This window comes from Loxodonta africana, chromosome 15 (assembly GCF_030014295.1).
Source record: "Loxodonta africana isolate mLoxAfr1 chromosome 15, mLoxAfr1.hap2, whole genome shotgun sequence".
Taxonomy (NCBI): Eukaryota; Metazoa; Chordata; class Mammalia; order Proboscidea; family Elephantidae; genus Loxodonta; species Loxodonta africana.
This window is the reverse complement of record NC_087356.1, coordinates 16,867,688-16,891,090: the sequence shown is the minus strand read 5'-3', so window position 1 is coordinate 16,891,090 and position 23,403 is coordinate 16,867,688. Positions and strand designations below refer to the sequence as shown.

At 36.9% G+C, this 23,403-nt stretch overlaps 1 protein-coding gene across 7 annotated transcripts in view; it reads right to left on the bottom strand.

Moving 5' to 3' along the window:
- EHBP1 (EH domain binding protein 1) overlaps positions 1-23,403 on the bottom strand; it is a 350,719-nt gene that overhangs the window by 240,537 nt on the left and 86,779 nt on the right. The window lies entirely within an intron of this gene.

Below are 23,403 nucleotides of genomic sequence, written 5' to 3'. Positions count from 1 at the left end.
TATATCAAGAGCTTCCGGCTAAAGAAAGTTACAATAGAGTACTCCTCCTATTCCCACCTCACCCCATTCTCTACCCCTCCCTCAGTAAAAAGAAAGCTTTAGGCTTCTTAGCAGGCAGGGTTTGTTTTTAAGCTATAAACAAAGGAAAAAAGAGAACTGCTTTCCTATTGTCATTCAAGAACCACATATTTTAACACATTCAATACATACTTTTCCTTTCAGTATATTCTCAAATATTCTGACCAGTCTATTCTAATATTTTGGTTGAAAAAATTAACAAATACCGCAAGACAATTCAGAAAGCCAGAATCTAAAAGGTGTATAATTCCAGAAAAAAGTTCTTCAGAGATGTAATGAGAAACTGTTTCTCCCTTGCTGTGGCTACTAGCTATAAATTGCCTAAGGATGTACTGTGGTTAGCTCTTTTGTTTAAAGAAGCTACATAAACGGATAATAAAATATAAATGGCTTCATTGTTGTTTTCTGTGGTTCTCATGACCACACGAACATGGTAATGTAGTTAGGCCTCCTAAGATTTAGGAGACAAGGCTTCTAGCCTTGGTTTGGCTACTATCTTGTAACTTAATGAAAGCACCAATTTTTGTCAACCAAATTTCAAACGCAAGCTAGACAGAGGAATTACAAAGTATCTGTGAATTGCTCAGCATTCCTCCAAAATAAGTTTTGATTAAAAATAAGTCCATGCTAAGTCAAAGAAGAATATTCTTCAATCACTGAATTATTTCAGACTGAAGCATCATATTTATCAAAACATTCTATGTTTTATCATATCAGTGAGCAAAAAATATTACAAGAACAATTTGTGTATTAATTTTTGAATGAGAAACTAATTTGTGCTATAAATTTCACTTAAAACACAGTAGATTTTTTTAAAAATTATTACAAGACACTAGATATTTCATCAGTTTCCAGCTGTCACAATGCTGAGAAAAATCAACTATTATACTCAATTTATGTAACACCATGGAGACAAAGAACACCCTGGTGGTGTAGTGGTTAAGTGCTACGGCTGCTAACCAAAGGGTCAGCAGTTCGAATCCGCCAGGTGCTCCTTGGAAACTCTATGGGGCAGTTCTACTCTGTCCTATAGGGTTGCTATGAGTCGGAATCGACTCGACAGCACTGGGTTTTTTGGCTTTTATGGAGACATAATAGGCAAAAATGCTTCATTAAATTCATGACGCAAAAAAATAATGATAATAACAACCATGTTAGGAAGAAAAAAGAATCACAAAGAAAAATTTTACAAGGAAATCTGGTACCAATATAGGAAAAAATAGAAAATAAATTATGCACCGGGAGTGTTGTGGAAATTTTACTTATTTTCTGAAGAGCTTAAAGGTGTTAAAGTATTAAGACAGTTTTATATCCTCAAACTGAAAACTTTCTACAAAGGATCTGAAATGCACGTCTAAACTTGGTTTCTCTAATCAGTTTCTAGTCCCACTATTAGTGGAATGTTAGCCATTCCACTATTAAAGGATGATTCCTGGAAAAAATTCCATTTGCTTATCTGTCAATACCAAATGAACCTATATCCAACTACATATAATGTGAAGTTCCAATTCTATACAAAGTAATAAGTAATTTAACTTTGATTTCTAAAGGTTTTTTGTTTGTTTTTGTAATTCACTTCATGGTTGTCTTTGAACAAAGAATTATGCAAGAGTTGTCAACATATTAACCGGTCTTTCAAGGTAGCTGAATGCAAAAAATCTATTCCTTTATAAGAATAGGGAAGTTTTATTTACATAATACTGAAAGAATAGAGAAGGAAGACAAATGAAAGTAGTAAACTAAAAAATCTTAAACACTTTTCCATTAAAACTCTGGAGTGTCATTAAAACCCTACTATAAAATGATTGCCAGGCCCTCTATTCTAATGTTTTCTGTCTGGGGGAAAAAAAAGACATCATGCAGATTCATAACCTCTTGTATGCACTAGTATCTTTTATTGCTGATTTTCTATGAATAAACATGAAAATATAGCTCAGGTATACTGCTGGTTTTAAACAGGTCTACGGTATTAGAGGTTTGTTTACTAGCCTCCTCCCTCCAGCTGGCAAAATATAGAATTGACAGCAACTTTGGTTGTCTTCCTCTCACTCATCTATATGAAAGACATTTGAACTTTTAGCAGGGAGTAAGAATAAAGGAAATGGTTCTGGCAATTCAGAAGACTGCGCTATATTACTGTGAATCAGTAACAACCACACAAATTATATGTCATCAAATTCATTTCAGTATAAATGTTAAACTTTAGACTATTTTTTGAGTTTACATAAACTAGAATGGACAACAAGGCTGTGGTATTTGTCTCAATTCCCAGAAGTCTCCTATCAGTCGCCTACCATCCATCTTCAAGGGCATATAACTGTTGGAGATACAATAATGGTCAACTAAAATACTTTCTCTTCTATTTTCAACTTTAAATAGAAATGGTTATTATATGCTACTGCTCAGCTTGCTTTAGTTTTGACGTCTTTTTGAAGAAACGGATATGTTAATTTAAATCTCTAAAAAATGTAAACTTTTAAATATTACTAAAAAAATGTTACTTGAGGCTACACACAAGTGACCTTCCCTTTGCTCCCTACAAAAAAAAAAAAACAGTAGATTAAAGAAAATAAGAGAAAAGGGAGACTACTACCTCAAGTCACTAAGAAACAAAATGAGTTATTTACATAACAAGGCTTCCTACTTGCTCAGTCACTTACCTTTTTTTTTTAATGTAAAAATGCCCAGTGGTCCTTAAAGTACTTTGGGCAAACATTTCATTGAGAATGATCTTTGGTTCCTTTAAATTATGACTTAAATAAATCAAGATTCAAAAAAAAAAAAAAAGACCTTCATAAACAAATTTTACTTGCGTTTTTAAAAGATTCTCAATATCCCAAAGTCCATTCAGGCATGGACCCCTATGTGTCCTTCAAGATTCAGGGGTAGGAGGTACCTTTGCTTGGCTGTGATAGAAAGCTGGCTTACTGCCTGCCAACTGAAAACCACTTAAAAACAAAAACTTTGCCGTTGAGTCAATTCTGACTCACACCAACCCTACAGGACTGAGTAGAACTGCCCCATAGGGCTTCCAAGGAGCAGCTGGTGGATTCGAACTGCCAACCTTTTGGTTAGCAGCCATAGCTCTTAACCGCTGCACCACTAAGGTTTCCCCTGCTAACTGGGGAAGAGGTGATTTCACAGATCTGAATAGCTGGGCTGTTGATGCTGTTAGTTGCTGTCAAGTTGATTCTGACTCATGATGACCCCATGTGTTATAGAGCAGAACTGCATTCTATAGGATTTTCAATGTCTCTAATCTTTAAGGAAGTAGACTGCCAGGCCTTTTCTACTGCAGTACCACTAGGTAGGTTAGAACCTCTAGCCTTTAGGTTAACAGCTGAGCACAAACCATTTGTGCCACCTATGGCTGAGTAAGTGATCATACTTCAATATGCATCCTTACTTAAGCCTCGTGCTTATAAAGATCTATTCTTTGGTCAAGTGTATTTAATTCCAAATCTCATATGATCTTCTGGTTCTTTTTTTGACCTAATCAATTGATTAAGTAATTTCCTTATTGCCTCTCCAAATTTTCTTTCCAAGTTTATTTGCAGAAGTATAGCGGTCAGTACACTTGTGGTTAGGGCATTCAAGGTGCTCTCGGTTTTCCCCAAATGTTAAAGCACACATAATATTGGCCTTAATATTAGGCCTTATACCACAATACCACCTTATTCTTGTTTCATGTGTTTACCTCTTGAATCTGATTTCAATATCTGAGTAGAGATAGTCTCTTATATCCTCCTGTCATGGATTGAACTGTGTCCCCCCAAAAATATGTGTCAATTTGGTTAGGCCATGATTCCCAGTATTGTATGGTTGTCCTCCATTTTGTGATTGTAATTTTATGTGAAGAGGATTAGGGTGGGATTGTAACACCACCTCCCTGATCCACTGTAAAAAGGGTTTCCCTGGGGTGTGGCCTTCACCATCTTTTACCTCTCAAGAGATAAAAAGAAAGGGAAGCAAGCAGAGAGTTGGGGACCTCATACCACTGAGAAAGCAGCACCAGAAGCAGAGCACATCCTTTGGACCTGGGGTCCCTGTGCTTGAGGAGCTCCTTGACCAGGGGAAGATTGGTGACAAGAAATCTTCCTCCAGAGCTGACAGAGAGAGAAAGCCTTCCCTGGAGCTGACACCCTGAATTTGGACTTGTAACCTACTAGACTGTGACAGAATAAATTTCTCTTTGTTAAAGCCATCCACCATTTGTGGTATTTCTGTTATGACAGCACTAGATGACTAAGACACCCCCGTAGTGGTTAGTACAGTGCTAGGTTTAAACCCAGGGCCTAGGAAAATAAACATTTAATGAATAAATGAGTGACTTGATGGGTGAGTGAATAATAGGTAAAATGCATGGGTTTCAGAGTCAGATGACTTGGGTTTGAGACCAGACTAAGCTGCTTTCTATGAATTCTTAGACCATAGTTATTTAACCTCACTGAGCCAAAGAAAAAATACATCCACTTCTGAGGATTTTCATAAGAATTGAACAAGGTAGCTCATTCGAATACACTCTATAGTCTTTAACAGAAGTTATAAACATGAGTTATAATTTATGACTTTATTAGTAGATCAGCTTAGGAAAACCCTCAGGATGTTTTAAGAGGCAGGTGAAGCAACATTTTAAAGTCAATATATCACACTAGGCTGGTTAAGTAATTTTAGCAAGTAAGCTATAATTAATTCCAGTAAAGTATAACATTTGCTTAATTGATCTAAATACAGGGGCTTAAAATTATTTTCCCTATGGAACTGAAGCACCACTTTCTTTATACACTCATCCTCTCTCCCCACTTTCAAGTCTTTAATTTGCCAAAAATACGTAAGTGAATGACTCCAACGTTCTCTAGGTCTGAACTGGAGCTCAGGCACCTGTCCTGTTAAAATGTGACAAAGATAAGGGCAGTAAGTTATGCCTTAAAACTAATGTCAGTCATTCTTTCCTTTAACACTACTATTTATCATGTGTGTCATGTAAACTTGTAGATTTGCAGCAACTGATAAGGGATTTTTCGATTTCTTAATTATCATACAATTAAACTAAATGGTCCTAAGTTACCACGACTCTAGAAAAGCCAACCACTCTTTTTAAAATGAAAATATTCAATAATGTAAGATATATTGAACCATATGCTGTTCCACAAAGTAACCGTGATCTGTCTCGCTTCCAGACAAGCTAACCCAGCCACCTGAAGTACTCTCCAAATTTCCTGTAGCTGATTATCAAAAGTGGTTACTCTTCCATCTGAAATCTCTCATTTGGATTTTAAAAAAGCAATACAGTGCCTGTATCATACCAGAACATGCGCCCAGCGAGGTCTGAAGCAGCAGCCCATAACCAAACAATATTTCTACAGCAAAACGAATTAGCATTCACACTAACAGGGGTCAGTACCTCACTTTAGTTCACGTTAGGGTTTGCCACCAAATTTCTAAAACAGAAAAAAAAAATTTTTTTAATATTTTTAAATCTTTGGGAGTAGAGGTTTTTGGATTTTGAAGTTACAGATAAAGGATTGTGAAAAATTTTAGGCTTCAACTTACATGCCACTTTTCATTCAAAAGCCTTTCTGACCTACTAAGAGTTGATCCTGATTCATGGCGACCCCAAATGTGCACCTATAAAATCCTGTATTTAATCCTATTCTTAGTGGTTGCCTATGTATCACCCCAAGACGATAAGATATATGGGGCCAAGGACCTCATCTTTTTCACTACTACTCTGCCAGTACCTACCAAATACCTGTCACGTGGTATCCATTTAATAAATATTTATTGAATAAATGAACAATTAGATTTTAACCTAGTGAATTTTTATACTATTACTCTACCTGCTTGATCTGTAAGGTATGATTAACATCAAAAAGGTGTATCTCCACATAACAAACTGGGGCAAAAATCATAAAACTCCAACCAAAAAGACTACCCAATAGCATACACATTGTAATAACATGAAAATAGTGCTGCAAATTAAAGCTCTTCCTTAAATTTGTTAGGAAATTCCACAAATTATACTACTATATGAAACAAATTTTCCAGCATACAGTTGTTTATTTAGTATTCTGAACCAGGATTTCCTGCATCACACACAGACACAGCACAGTTGACTTTAGGTGTTAATCCATGTATGGTCTGCTCTGTTCCTGTGCCAGGAATTTTAGAACGTCAGATCTGAAAATGGACATTTGTTTTCTCTAATTAATATACTACAGGGTCGCTATGAGTTGGAATCGACTTCATGGCAACAGGTTTGGCTTTGGTTTATTAAAACTGACAAATAACAAAAAATGGCAGACAAAAAAACAGCAGACAGTAAACAAGATGAAAATTGTCAACTAAATAAATATTTAAGTAGATAGGCAGAGTTACACAGACTCTCAGCATTCTCGGGATGCTGACAGGCTCAAAGCACACACACTTTGGCACATCTTTTTTCTTTAAGTTCAAGACAAATTTCTCAATTACTTTCTTTAAAGCCAAAGGACCGTTTCAGAATAAAGGAGATGGCATTTTCCTGAAGAAGCACAATCTGAAAGATTTCTGAATTAGAACAGCACACTAAATATTAAACATGAGGGAAAAAATGTATAGAGCAACATATTTAAGTGTATATATGTACATTTAAATATTCTACTAAATAATAACAAGGAAAACTAAGGAGGAAAAATGTATAAATACGTATATGTGTGTGTATATGTATATGTATATACATACATATACATATACACACACATATACGTATTTATATGGGTTTTCTCTGAAATTTAACCAAAATGAGGGTGAGCTGGGTGACAAAGCTTTATTTGACTCCTAGCCATATCTAGAATACCCTGCCTAATTTTCCACAGACAACCACTAACTGTTCATATCTGACTCACTCATATTCATATACAACAGATTATTGACAGGGCAATTAAAAGACCAGGAAAGCCTGTCTAAACTATGAACTTCCTATTCTAAACATAGGAATTTAATGGGGGGAGGGTAAATTTTTATTGCTTCTAATATTATATCAAATATTTTCTATATAGAAAACAAGAAGTATCTTTTACCAAGTCCCTAAGTTTACAGTGTTCAAAATCAGCCTTCATTATTTACAGAAGAAATGACATGCTAAGATTTACTTTAAATAATCTCGTTAAAAAAAAAAGTAGGAAGGTTGATGAAGTAAGTTTGGCGAAACACTGAAGATTACTGAAGATGGGAGATGGTTACATAGAGGTTTATTATTCTTCCTACTTTGTGTAAGTTTCAAAATAATAATAAAAATATTTGAGGTTAAAATACTGGGTTTAATTAAATTTATCCAAATTTCTAGATTTGTATGCAGTGCAATGAACTACTTAACATGGCCCTCTCGTTTATGTATGAAAGGAAAAATTGTCAGAGGGCCTCTATACACTGCTTTGAAATTTCTGACATATTTAGAAATCCAAGAGTCCTAGACTCTTGGGCGGTAAGAAAAGAACACAGTTCATAGCAAAAGAATGTCCTGAAAGAGGCCTAACAATACAGGGGTCCTCAACTTATCATTCTTCTTCAAATGTAAACTGGCCAATGCTATGTAAGTCAATTGTCCACTCTCTCAGTAAGGAGCCACTATGGCCAAGCACATGAATTCTCGTGTCACCCAGCAGGAGTGAGACAACTCCACTCTTTCAGTAAGGAGCCACTATGGCCAAGCACATGAATTCTCGTGTCACCCAGCAGGAGTAAGGCAACTCCACTCTCTCAGTAAGGAGCCACTATGGCCAAGCACATGAATTCTTGTGTCACCCAGCAGGAGTAAGGCAACTCCACTCTCTCAGTAAGGAGCCACTATGGCTAAGCACATGAATTCTCGTGTCACCCAGCAGGAGTGAGACAACTCCACTCTCTCATGTCCTTCTTGCCCAATTGCAGGAAATAGGGGAGAAAGGAAGTGTTTTCTAAACACAAAGTTAAATGAGTTATGAAAAAAAAAATTAATAAATTATAGTTTAGTACAGAATACTAACAAATATGGATATACAGGCATTGTTGGATAAACTTTTTGCTGGTTAGTCTGAGAAACTAACCGCTCTTCAATCACTGGGTTAACAGAAGAACACATAAATCTCTGACACAGTCTATGGCTCACAACAGCAAAAGTTAGGTGAAGATTGTAATGTTTATTTAATTGGAATATTGTTTTTGCTTGAAAAATGCCAATGTATAGTAGTATTGGTACTTAGATGACAAGTTGTATTGGTTACAGAATGCGGCAAGCGTTACTTCTAATTTTTGTGATGTGGGATTGCAGTACTCTCATAGGTGCTATTCACCCTTTCGACCTTTGGAAAAGTGGTATTTATGAAAGGTTTGGGGCTCAAAAGATAATCCAACTTAGCAGCCACTGTAGGAGCTACACCAGTTAAATGGAAGACAGTGCCAGCTACATACAGCTCCTGAAAAAGAGATACAGTTTTTACCTAGCCATCTGAGTGAGATGCTTTGGCTGAAATGACACAGGTGAAAAGTAAATAAAGGAGACAAGAAGCATTTGTATATATTTTTTTCTCTGAAAGAAAAAAAGTAGGGATAATTTATCAGAATTGACTATGAGATCAAGAGATTGACTTGAATGCAGAGGAGGATTTAGGCTTAAGTTTAATAAAGTCAGAAACTGTAATTTTATATTGTTTACATTGTATTATTTGAGCTATTACGTCAACTCTACTCTTGTTATAGTCTTGTCAAGTGAGTTTGGTTGGGCAATCCTGTTCAACAAAATCCAACAAACAAAATAAAACAGAGGAACATTTATAACACTGCCTTGGAATTAACAAAATTAATACCCCATCCTATCCATTTAAAAGGCTTCTGGGGGTAACAGCAAATAAACATCAGTAAAAGGTACTGAAAGGAGCCTTTGTGGTGCAGAGGTTAAGTGCTAGGCTGCAAACCGAAAGGTCAGCTGTTAGAACCCACCAGCTGCTCCATGGGAGAAAGATGTGGCAGTCTGCTTCCATAAAAGATTACAGCCTTAGAAACCCTATGGGGTAGTTCTACCCAGCCAGCCCTCCAGGGTCACTATGAGTCAAAACTGACTCGGTGGCAATGGGTTTTTTGGGTTTAAAAAGCACTGAGGAGCTGAACTGCTTATCTCACTGGTCACAGGCAAAAATAGTAGAAAAGACTGGATAGGTGACCCCAAGAAAACATATTTTAATATTCCATTGATTTCTTCCAAAGAGGACAAAGCATCTCAGGTTGATCAAATGCCTATTATTAAATTCATTGGATTAGTGTTTTTTTTTTTTTTTTAAAGTAGAGGCCTATTGATTTGGCATAGTGGTTGAATGCTACGGCTGCTAACCAAAGGGTCGGCAGTTCAAATCCACCAGGCGCTCCTTGGAAACTCTATAGGGCAGTTCCACCCTGTCCTATAGGGTCGCTATGAGTCAGAATCGACTTGACGGCACTGTTTTTTTCTGGTAGTATTGATTTTTAGTGGTGGAGCTCACGTTTTATTTTGGTTTGTTTGGTTTTATGGCTCTTCCTCTCAATTATCTCTTTCTTCTTCCCTACAAGAATGGATCAGGGATGAGGGCAAAGGCCATATATCAGACCACAGTTCTAGGAGTGGAGTTTTTTTTATGTGAAGCATAGACATTAAAGGTGTGATCTCCATGACTGGTCCCCTTGGGTCACTAGGCTCCTTCTTGCTTGCTTTTGATTCTCCTTACTTTCACACAGTTCTCACCACAGACCCAAAAATTTAAGGTAAAGTACATACTTGAGATGGGAAACTTATTTAACTTTTCCAGCAAAACAAAGCTTTAAAGAGAAATCCCCATGTGTGCCCAGGGTTCTTCCCCCAAACCTTCCCCAATGTTGTTGTTTTGTGTGCCATCAAGTCAATTCAAACTCATAGTGACTCTACAGGACAGAGTAGAATTGCCCCATAGGCTGTATTCTTTACAGGAGCAGATCACCAGGTCTTTTCTCCCATAGAGTGGGCTTGAACCACTGACATTTTGGTTAGCAGTGGCGCGCTTAACCATTATACCACCAGGCCTCCTTTCATCCCAATACACAGGGTTATATGGCTTTAGATCTCCCCATGATAATTCCCTGAAAAAGCATAATCCCATTAGTTCCATTACTACCCTCAAACAACCTATGGGCTTCTTCCTCCAATAAGACTTTTACGATTAAACTTGTAAGTGATGTTGATCTGTGGCTTTCTTTACGGGTGCTATCTTTAGCAGGCTTAGCTGTTTAGCTCTTTAGGTTATGTAAATTCATAGAATAAAGGGGAAAATGTTCTTTTTCTTGCTTTGCAGTAATTAATACAGTACTGGAAATATCTCCATGTTAAAGATGTATATCAAGTTGTCCATAAAACTGACTGTGCTCAAAGCTTTTTTATTAATAATACTTTGTAAGCATAAATCTCTTCAAAGGCATTGTTCTAATAAGTTTTTTTTTTTTTTTTACTGTGTCTTAATTTAATTTTGGTAATTTATATTTTTCTTAAAAAAGGTCATATTGTCTAGGTTTTCAAATTTATTAGTATAACTGTATATAATATTCCCTCACAATTTTAAAAATCTAACCTATAAATACTCTTTTTCTCCTTCCCAAGCCTGAGTATTTGCATTTTTTTCTCTTTTACCTTGGTCAGACTTTCTACCAGTTTTTCTCCCCTGTTCCCTAAGAATCAGCTATTGGATTTATCAACCTGCCTACCAGGCAAGATCTTTTCTGACTTTCGCTTGTCTAATCTCACCTTCTCATCACTGCCTCAATCTTGAAGGCAGAGACAACCCTGTCAATGGGTGAAGTGGGCAGAAATGCAGGGTAAAATAAAGAAGCTCACCACACTCCTTGCTCCTCAGCTACAGGCTTCAGACCAGAAGTTGTTCCACACTGGAAGTGGGGAAGATTTAATCAAACTTTAAAGAAAGGTCAGCATTTTAACTAATGCATATCAACAGATTTCATTTTACTTATGAAGGGTGACCAGAGGAACTTTTAATTATCTGGGAGTGGGCTCTAGATCCAACCAAGATCTAGACCCATAGGCTCAAAAGTGCAGAGGAAAAAAAGAATAAAATTATTTTCTGATAAACTCTAGAAATAGTGATTGTTAGTGTAAAAGTTACAATTATTTTCTAAATGGCTTATAATTTTAGTTTTAATTTCTAACGATGTTGATTTTCTACTTAAAATCCTTCAGTAGTTCCTATAGGAAAATGTTTAAGCACCTTAGCAAGTCAGATAAAGTTCTCCATGACCTGAATTCTGCCCACCTCACCTGGCACCTTCCTCTCCCTCTCCATTCTCCAATCGCAGGAAAATTTTATAATTCTCTAAACTCACCAGCATAGTCCCTAGGGGGCACAAAGGTTTGCACTCAACTACTAACCTAAAGGCAGTTCAAACCCACCCAGTGATGCTGTTGGTGTTGATCGGCTTCTGTAAAGATCACAGCCAAGAAAACTCCATGGAGCAGCTTGACTGTGTAACACACGGGGTTGCCATGAGTTGGAATTGAGATAATGGCATCAAGTTTAGTTTTTTTACTTTAAACTCACCATTATCTTTCCTTTGCCTGGAATGCTTTTTTTTTGCACAATTTCAGCTTTTCTTGAAACCTAAGTTCTGTAGTCACTCCCTCCAGGAAGTCTTCCCTAACTTTTATATTTCTGTAGTGCCCTATGGGTATCTTCTTTCTTGCAGTTCTTTTCTTTACTTATATGACACCCTCACTAGTTTACAAGTTCCTTGAGAGCTTATGTTATCAAGTCTCCATTGGTTTTAAGGCGCACCATAATTCTGTATGGCACTAAGAAAGAAGATACACTACCATCTATAATTGTGGGACACCATAAAGTAAGATGATCCCAATTTCAGAGATGTCAAAAATGTGGGAGGGGTACAAATGAGGCAACTCAAAATCAATGAAATTCTGCGTGTCTTAATTGACTTTCCATCTTCAATATTCACAAAATGTCTGGGCATACCAAAGGTGCACGTTAAATGTTTGTAGAATGATGGAATAAATGAATGGATTCAGCCTAGATTGGTGCCTTTCATCAACCCGCACTTTTGGATCCATTCAAAAACCAACAGAATCTGAAGAATAAAATTTTTTATAATTTTAAATACTAAAACCCATGAGTACAATTTACAAATATGATCTTGGGGCTTACCGGTTCTGAATTTAAAACATCAGGAGGGAAAAAAGATGTTTTGTAAATATATCTGTTGTGGTTTCACATTAAAAACCAAACAAGAAACCACCAAGTCAATCCCCAGGACGAACAGACATTATATTGTGGTAGATACAACACAGAAACACATTTTACACGTCCACTCTCGATTATCTACACCAGTAAGTGGGAAAATGGCTATAAATAATCCAAAATAAAGGATAATTTAAAACTCATTTATACTTATTTTTGAAGTATATTTGTATACCTATATTGTGAATGCATGAAGCACAAAGACTGTCAGACTCGGAGGTAAATATTAATAAATGACCAGCATTTAATTCACTCACACCTTCAACACATACATATGGAGTATGACACAGAAGGCACTACATACAAAAAAACGTGGTGGATACAGAGACAAATGGAGTCAACTTTCCCCTGTTGAATGTACTTATCCAAGCAGGGTCCTGTTGCATCTCAGAAGACTGACCTAGATTTTCCAGAGTACACAAAAAGAGTTAACATACCTGGACAGGTAAAGAAAAAAACCATTCCCCAAATCCATTTATTCCTCTTACTATAGAGGAGTTGGTCCCTGCAGAAAAAACTCAGGTCCTCCTGAAAACTACAGAGGGAGAGCTAGCTAATTCTAGTCCATCTTCCAGGTGAGAATACGGTACCTCCTTTTCTGTTTTGTCACAGGTTTATTTATACAAACTCATCCTTTGACATTAAGTAGTTCCCGGTGGATGATAACTTGTCTTCAAGTATGCAAGTTAGTACAGTCTCTTTTAATTTGACGTTGTTAGCTGCTGCTGAGTCGGCTCTGTCTCATGCGGACCTTATGTATAACAGAACAAAACCATTTTTTTTGTTTGTTTTTTGCTTTTTTTTTTTTTTAATGCCTCGCTTTCTTTATCTGTAAAATAAGGCTATTAATACCTGCCTCACAGAGTTACTGTCATGAGTAAATGGCATAAAGTGCATAGAGCATCCCACACAGTACCCGATACACAGTAGTGCCCAGTGAATTGTTACGGTTATGTATTTTGAAGACTTTCCTATCTTGAGAGGATGTTTTATATTTTATACTAAAGGAAAACGTCATTCTCTGCTCTTACTATTAGGCATTATAGGTGAAGTCTCAAAATTTCTTTACTGCTGTGGGGCTGAAAGACAAACGTTTCAAGAAATGAAAGTTCCATTCAAAGAGCACGTCTTTTCACTGTCCGAGCAATTCACCAACAGACTTTCAAACAAAACCCAGATCTTACAAGAGAATAAGATAGACTGAAAGCTCCTTAGTTCTTTAAGATTCCCAAGCTCTTTCTGTGTGATGTCCAAACTCATTTAAAACGTAAGGTAGATTTGGGAGCACAACACTGTAATGTGCTATTCCTATGTGATGACCTGCTGAAACAGAACTGTCAACTTCACCCTTGACCACTGAGGGGAGCTGTAACCTAGGAAAAGGTTTACATAACTTCTCAAGCTTATTTTCTAACTTTTCCACAGTCTCACAATATTCACTTCATCAACTCTCTTGTTAAAACACATTTTCAATTAACTTGATGGACATATCCCAATTCTCTTCTGGAGATTAAGAAGGCTCATTAGGTCCACATAAACACACGCTCCCTATCCTCCTTCCCTTTTTTTTTTTTCTGCAGCACTTATCTAGCATGTTATATATATAACTTCTACTACATATTTATGGAGTCCTGGTGGCACAGTGGTTAAATGTTTGGCTGCTTAGCAAAAGGTCGGCAGTTCAAATCCACCAGCCGCTCCCCGGAAACCCTATGGGGCAGTTTTGCTCTGTCCTATACAGTCGCTGTGAGTCGGAACCAAGTTGATGGCAACAGGTATATGTTTACATTATCTAACATACTATATATTTCGCAAATTAATTTTATTATCTGTTTCACACACATACACACACGAACGTAGGCTCCATTAAGGAAGATATTTTTATCTACTTTATATACCATTTTATTTCCAGTGCCAAGAACAGTGCATAGCACATAATACATGCTCAGTAAATACTCACTTGCTGAATGAATACATGTATGAATGAATAAATGAATACTGGGCCATTTATTTGAAAGATTAAATGTTAAAAAGACATCATTAGATGATGTCAAGTAAAGTAAAGCACTACTACCAGAAAAATACAAGTTTACTTATATTAAAAATAACGTTTACTTATACTAAATTTTGGTTTAAAAGAAAATATCTAAGAGCAGTTCTTTAATCCCACTGATAGATATATAGGCAGATATTTTGAGATTTGGCTTGCTCAATATACATTTGTAGTGGAATCCCTCTTAAAGGATGTGATCGATCAGTTAAAGTGCAGACTTAGGAATACTGATACACAAACATTTACATTTTGATCAACACACACTGTCTTTCATTCGCCAGTTCTCATGGCCTCCACTGTTGATTGTTGATTTTCTTGTATAATTCACACATATAATGTAGCATCTGTGATGTCTACTTTTAAATAAAATGAATACTTAAGGACAAGGGAGTAGCAACCTAAATGCATGATCCTTCTTGATTTGTATAAGGTTCTCCCCCCGCCTTCTTTTTTACTGTTGTTTTATCCACAACAGATCAGATGGCAGTTTTTAACAACTGACTTTTATTAACACTTCCTAAAGCATTTAAGAGTTTTCATGAAATAATCTTTCAAGCTGATAGTTCATTGGTCTATGAAATATTCGATTAAATTATATGATTTCAATAACAGGCCAATAGTTATTAAAAGGTCTGGGGTCAAACCCAACTTACAACTCATCTGTGAGAGCAGACGTGTGTAGAAGTGTGTCAGAGAGCAGCCGACTAGCCATGTGGGCACATGTGGGCTTGAAATCAGGATGTTTAATAAACACAACAGACAGCAGGAGGTAAGCAATCCAGGTAAGCTACAGTGAGGTTGGTCAGAAGAGCTTCTGCTGTAATGCCACATAGATCCGTCACATACTATCTCGCTGCCACTACTTTTTGAATTTTTCAATATAGTTGAATACCTCTCTTAAAAAGGGCTGCTCCTTGCAGAGTTTCTTTTTGGGGTAATAAAAAAATAAACAGTGATGATGGTTGCACAACACTGTGAATTAATGCCACTGAACTGTATATTTAAAATGGTTAAACTGACAAATTTTATGTTACATATTTTGTCACAATCTTAAAAATTAAAAAAAAAATGAATTCACACTCAAAAAATAAATAACTCTTACAGGATTTCTAACAGTTCACTGACTTAGCTACAATCACTCACTTAATTCACTCACACCTTCAACACATACATATGGAGTATGACACAGAAGGCACTACATACAAAAAAACGTGGTGGATACAGAGACAAATGGAGTCAACTTTCCCCTGTTGAATGTACTTATCCAAGCAGGGTCCTGTTGCATCTCAGAAGACTGACCTAGATTTTCCAGAGTACGCAAAAAGAGTTAACATACCTGGACAGGTAAAGAAAAAAACCATTCCCCAAATCCATTTATTCCTCTTACTATAGAGGAGTTGGTCCCTGCAGAAAAAACTCAGGTCCTCCTGAAAACTACAGAGGGAGAGCTAGCTAATTCTAGTCCATCTTCCAGGTGAGAATACGGTACCTCCTTTTCTGTTTTGTCACAGGTTTATTTATACAAACTCATCCTTTGACATTAAGTAGTTCCCAGTGGATGATAACTTGTCTTCAAGTATGCAAGTTAGTACAGTCTCTTTTAAGTTGACGTTGTTAGCTGCTGCTGAGTCGGCTCCGTCTCATGCGGGCCTCACGTATAACAGAACAAAACCATCTTTATGATTGCTGGTATCTTTTTTACTGGGTATCTTTTCAATCTATTATCGCAGTTCATGCCAATTCATTTCATTGTAAATTTTCACTGTTTTTGTTATGAGTCGGAATCGACTCGACGGCAATGGGTTTGGTTTTTTGGTTACTTTACCAAATATGATGTCCTTTTCTAGCGACTGGTCTTCCTGATGATATATCCAAAGTAAACCAGTCAAAGTCTCACCATCCTCACTTCTAAGGAGCATTCTGGTGGTATTTCTTCTAAGACAGATTTGTTCGTTCTTTTGGCAGTCTACAGTATATTTAATGTTCTTTGCCAATGCCACACACACAGTTCAAATGCATCAACTAGTCTACTTTAAATGTTCTTGTCACATGTACAGTCATGCTCTTTCGCATGCATTAAGGATATAGCAATTTCACAATACTCCTGAACTCTGGTAACTTTATGCAATATAAGAAAACCCAATAATGGATGCACTTAGTACTTATCTTTTTTGGGGGGCGGGGGGGGGGCGAGGGTTGTTTTAATAAACACGCTAAACTGGTAAAATAGGCCAAATCACCAATTGCCTAGGGGGGAAAAATCTTGCTGTAAAAATAGGGATAAGCCAACAATAATAAAATCATAAGAACCTTATCTATTAAAAAGTTTGCTATTTTCTTGCATGTGGTTCCTAGCTAGCACTACTGTTGTTATTACCATCATTACTAATAGCAGAGAAATTGCCTACCCCTCCCAAATTCTGATTATTAGCTCATCCTTACCTAGGTTCTCCTTGGTACTGACTATCTCTTAGAAGATGGGTATACTTTCTGACTTTAGAACCTATTATACCACTATAGTACTCTAAACAGCCTGGTACTGGTACAACAACAGATAACATAGACCAGCGGAACAGAATTGAGAATCCAGACATAAATTCATTCACCTATGAGCAGCCGATATTTGAAAAAGGCCCAAAGCTCATTAAATGGGGAAAAGACAGTCTCTTTAACAACCGGTGCTGGCATAACTGGATATCCATCTGAAAAAACTGAAACAACACCCATACCTCACACCATGCACAAAAACTAACTCAAAATGGATCAAAGACCTAAATATAAAACTAAAACAATAAAGATCATGGAAGAAAAAATAAAGACAGCACTAGGAGCCCTAATACATGGCATAAACAGTATACAAAACATTACGAACAATGCACAAACACCAGAAGAGAAACTAGATAACTGGAAGCTCCGAAAAATCAAATATTTATGCTCATCCAAAGACTTCACCAAAAGAGTAAGAAGACAATCTACAAACTGAGAAAACATTTTTGGCTACAACAAATCGGATCAGCATCTAATCTCTAAAATCTACAAGATACTGCAAAACCTCAACAACAAAAAGACAAATAACCCAATTAAAAAACGGGCAAAGGATATGAACAGGCCCTTCACCAAAGAAGACATTCAGGCAGCTAACAGATACATGAGGAAATGTTTACAATCGTTAGCCATTAGAGAAATGCAAATCAAAACCACAATGAGATACCATCTCGCCCAAACACGGCTGGCATTAATCCAAAAAAACACAAAATAATAAATGTTGGAGAGATTGTGTAGAGATGAGAACACTTATACACTGCTGGTAGGAATGCACAACCACTTTGGAAATTCTAGCTTCTTTAAAAAGCTAGAAACAGAACCAGCAATCCCACTCCTTGGAATATATCCTAGAGAAATAAGAACCTTCACATGAACAGATATATGCACACCCATGTTCACTGCAGCACTGTTTACAATAGCAAAAAGATGGAAACAACCAAGGTGCCCATCAACAGATGAATGGATAAACAAACTATGGTATATTCACACAAAGAAATTCTAAAGAATAATGATGAATCCGTGAAACATAACATGGAGGAATCTGGAAAGCATTAAGCCGAGTGAAATTAATCAGTCACAAAAGGACAAATATTGTACGAGACCACTATTATAAGAAAATTATAAGAGAAGATTTAAACACAGAAGAAAACATTCTTTGATAGTTATGAGGGTGGGGAGGGAGGGGGAGGTGTATTCACTAATTAGACAGTAGACAAGAATTATTTTGGGTGAAGGGAAGGACAAGACATAATACAGGGGAAGTCAGCACAACTGGACTAATTCAAAAGCTAAGAAGTTCCCTAAATACAACCAAACACTTCAAGGGACACAGTAGCTGGGGTGGGGGCCTGGGGACTATGGTTTCAGGGGACATGTAGGTCAACTGGCATAACAAAGTGTATTAAGAAAACGTTCTGCATCCCACTTTGTTGAGTGGCATCTGGGATCCTGAAAGCTAGCAAGTGGCCATCTAAGATGCATCAATTGGTTGCAACCCACCTAGAGTAAAGGAAAATGAAGGACACCAAAGACACAAGGAAAATATGAGCCCAAGTGAAAGAAAGGGCCGCATAAACCAGAGATTCCATCAGCCTGAGGCTGGAAGAACTAGATGGTACTCGGCTACCACCAATGACTACCCTGACAGGAAACACAACAGAGAATCCCTGATGCAGCAGGAGAAAACTGGGATGCAGATCTCAAATTCTAGTAAAAAGGCCAGACTTGGTGGTCTGACTGGGACTGCGGGGGACCCTGAGGGTTGTGGCCCCCGGGCTCTCTCTTAGCCCAAAACTGGAACCATTTTCGAAGCCAGCTCTTCAGACAAAGATTAGACTGGACCATAAGACATAAAATGATGCTGGTGGAGAGTCTGCTTCTTGGCTCAAGTGGACACATGAGACTATGTGGGCAGCTCCTGTTTGGAGGTGAGACGAGAAGGCCGAGGGGGACAGGAGATGGTTGAATGGACATGGAAAATACAGGGTGGAGAGAGGAAGTGTGCTGTCACATTGTAGGGAAAACTAGGTTTACAAAACAATGTGTGTATAAGTTTTTGTATGAGAAACTGAGTTGAATTGTAAACTTTCACTTAAAGCACAATAAAAAAAATGATTAAAAAAAAAAAGATGGGTATATTTTCTTTGATACTCATGGCTGAGAATTAGGTTTCTACTACAAAGGCTATTACCTTCCCTTACATAAAAAGCTAGTTTATATCACAATTCCATTTTCTTTCTTCTGGTTTTTTTTTTTCCCAATCTAGCAATGGAAATAACTATTATAAAAACAAAAAGCAGGTGAAAGAAACTGTTGTACTGAAAATTTAGAGTAGGAAATTTGCAACAATATTCATAATCTACTTCCAGAAATAAAAGTATAGAGAAAAAATACATATGCTAATATGGATTTTTAAAAGATATAAATTAGAAAGTTATTGATTCTGAAATACTATACTAGATAATTTCTTTAGTCTATTCTTCATAAACTTGAAAATAAAATATTCAATCTAAAAGCATTTTCAAAAAGTTTATGAAAATATTCCTATTGACTAAAAAAAGTCATAGACCTAGAAAAGCCACCTGAGACCATCTAGTAGAAATTCTTCACTTTATAGATAAAGAAACTGAGTCCTTGAGAATAATCAAGGTCACCCAGTTTTGAAGACATAACACCGAAATTTATACTCAATTCTAACCCAATCCAAAATTCATATTTTCTAGAGATGGGAATGGGACACTGGTGGTTCATGGGTAAAACTCTCCCTTCCATGTGGGAGAGCCAAGTTTGATTCCCAGCCAACACACCTCATGAACAACTACTACCTCTCTGTCTGTGGAGGCTTGCGTGTTGCCAGACTCAGATGGCCTAGGAAGAAAGGTCTGGTGATCTATTTCTGAAAATCAGCCAATAAAAACCCTATGGATCACAAGTCTGATCCATAACCCATCATGGAGATGGCACAGGACTGGGCAGTGGTTTGTTCTGTTGTGCATGGGATCTCTATGAGTCAAAAGCCAACTTGATGGCAGCTAACAACAACATGAGATGAAAGAAAGAAAAATGTAGTTTTTTCAAATAAGAATATGAGGAGGCAGAGAGAGAAGGAAGCAGAAAATCTTTCAGCTATTAAAAAGCATAACGATGGCTGAGAATCTCCATAAATGCAGTGTTCTCTCCACTACCATATCATTCAGAGGAAAGTCCTCAAAAATCATCTGATCACATAGTAAGATCTAATTTCTAAAAATATTTCAATAAAAATGTAATAGTTAAAGGTTATTTATATCATTTTTATTGAATTTTTCTTAGATCTAATTTATTAATAGATGTTTGGGGATAACAAATGCTAATGTGTTTTATTTTTCCATTTTCCTCATGTCACAGATTTCTAACAACTTCAACCATTTCAGTAATATACAGGTAAATGGGCAAAATAAGCTGAGATAAATATATATTTTATTAAAAGGCTAGAAAGATGCTTTTTGGCTTGAGAAACACATACCTAAATGTGAAACGGATAATCTAAAATACAACTCTTTATCTCATAATGCATTTAAATTTTATCATTTTATTTTTACTGTTTCTCTACTGACTTTTGAAATACCTTTATAAAATACATAATACAGCATTTAAGAAAACTATTTTCCCCATATCTATATTATATACCTTTTTTTTTTTTACTCGCACAAAATAACTTCACCCACTTTCCAGTAGTTTAGTGTATGATCTGTTTTTCAGGTGAGATTAATCATGTAATGAGAACACTTTTCTAAACAAATGTAAAGTTAGTTTTGATATATTTTTGCCATTAATTACAACTTGAATTGGACAGCCTTATTATTTAATCCACTGAGGTAACAGAGACTTCAGAAGTATAATAAGAGGTATGAGTGTTAAAAATCCAAAGACTACCCTACCCATTGGAGAGAAGTTCTTGATAAGTTAATGAAAGCTAGGCTTTTGAGGCTGTAACCAAATTCAAGAAGCTTTCTTTTCTTTTTTTTATTTCACCTTTAATTACTAATTCAGGTATAATGTTCGAGTCTATCACTATAGAAAAGTCATAATCGTCATGAACCTTTAACACAATGCTATTGGCTTGAGAGCAAACCATCAGAATCCCCCTACTGTGTTTGAACCTGACCGCACTCCTAAGCTTCCCAACAATTCAGGCCTAAAAATGACCCAGCTACTACTGGGAAAGTGTAAGATTCATTTCATCACTGAAATACAAAATAGGAGTCAGACAGCGATAGAAAGGAACAATATGCTGCAATGCATGTTATAAGCCTGCTTTAAACATGTTTTAGAACTACAATGATGATGACGATGGTAATGATGACAACAATGGTAAAAGTTAATATTCACTGAGAATTATTTAATCTTCACAACAAATTAAAAAATTGCCTACAACTAAGTGAAGAACTAGGACTTGAAATAAGGTCTATCTGATTCCAGAGCCCATGTCCTTAAGCACTATTCTTTAATGGCCTGCCCTTCTCTAATCCTCATTAAATAAACACTTATTGAACACCTACTGTCTTAGTTATCTAGTGCTGCTTTAACAGAAATAACACAAGTGGATGGCTTTAACAAACAGAAATGTTTTCTCTCACAGTATAGGAAGTCAGAAGTCCAAATTCAAGTGGCTAGCTCTAGGGGAAGGGTTTCTCTGTTGGCTCTGGTGGAAAGTCCTTGTCTCCTTTGAACATGTGTGGACCTAGAGTTCCTTGGAGATCTCCATGTGTCTTGGTATCCATGTTCCCCCGAGTCTAGGAGGTTCTTGGCACAGAGACCCCAGGTCCAAAGGATGTGCTCAGCTCCCGGCTCTTCTTGGTGGTAGGAGGTCTCTCTCTCTCTGCTCGGTTTTCTCTCCTTTCATCTCTTATAAGATAAAACGTGATGTGGGCCACACCTCACAGTAACTCCCCTTAAATTAGATCAAGGCTGTGACCTGAGAAAGGATGTTGCATCCTACCCTAACCCCTTACAACTGACTGGCTGATCACATTGGATCACATCATGGGGGATGATTGCATCATTACATAGCTGCTAAACCACTGAGAATCATAGCCCAGCCTAGTTGACACATATTTTGGGAGGACACAATTCAATCTATGACACCTACTATATGCTACTACTAAAAACCATTGGCATGGTTTTAATTCTGACTCATGGAGACCCGACACATGTGAGAAGTAGAACTGTGCTCCATAGGGTTTTCAGTGGCTGATTTTTCAGAAGTAGAAAACCAGGCCTTTCTTCCGAGGAGACTCTGGGTGGACTTGAACTGCTAACCTTACAGTTAGCAGCCAAGTGTGTTAACCATTTGCACCACCCAGGGATTCCTATTTGCTTATCAGTCATTTGGGATTCCACAATACATAAATTAACTTAGGATGGTTATTAAAGTGCCACTCTAAGTGCCTCGGCCCAAACAAAAAGTTAAAGGATATGCTTTATATTTAAGGACTTCAAAGGCCATTCATTGTTTCATTCAATAAATGCTAAATGAGCATCTGTTATATGAGAGACACCCTGCTAGATGCTGAACAGATTTAAAAGATGACTGAGACATGGTCTTGACCTCAAGCCCTGAACAGAATACCCAGGTAGTCCCCAGCTTACTACATATTTGAGTTACGATGAACCACACTTATGATTGACTACATATATATGTATCTCAACGGCACTGGGTCACTGGGTTATTTATATATATATATGTATATATATAAAATGTTTTTGTACATCTTATGGATAGTAATATATACTACATGCAATGTTGCAGCACGTAATTTGCTGATGTTATCATTCTTAGATGTTCACTCCCAGATGTTCAATTTTATGATTTATTGTTCAAAACACTGCCATATAGATAAAGTTTTCTAAACTAAATCAGAGGCTTGAGACAATACAGACAGCTCTCACTAATTTTCTGACTAGAAGCACCATCCCCATTTCCAGGGATAATCCAGGTGATCCAGAACCTTCCACAAGCAGAGTTATTACTGCAACTGACAAAATGCCAATGTCGTCCAACTCTTCTTCATTGTTGGAGTAAGTTTTTATGATTTGTGTACTTTTTACCTATATATGTATATATTGAAAAATGAGGTATTTGACTTACATCAGAACCAACTTCCGACAGAGTCATCAGCATGGAATACCATGGTAAGTCAGGGACTACCTGTATATGATTCGGTATTGGGGGGCACATTTACTTTTACAGTTTTTTTTTTTTTTAATTAACTTTTATTGAGCTTCAAGTGAACGTTTACAAATCAAGTCAGACTGTCACATATAAGTTTATATACACCTTACTCTGTACTCCCACTTGCTCTCCCCCTAATGAGTCAGCCCTTCCAGTCTCTCCTTTCGTGACAATTTTGCCAGCTTCCAACTCTCTCTATCCTCCCATCCCCCCTCCAGACAGGAGATGCCAAC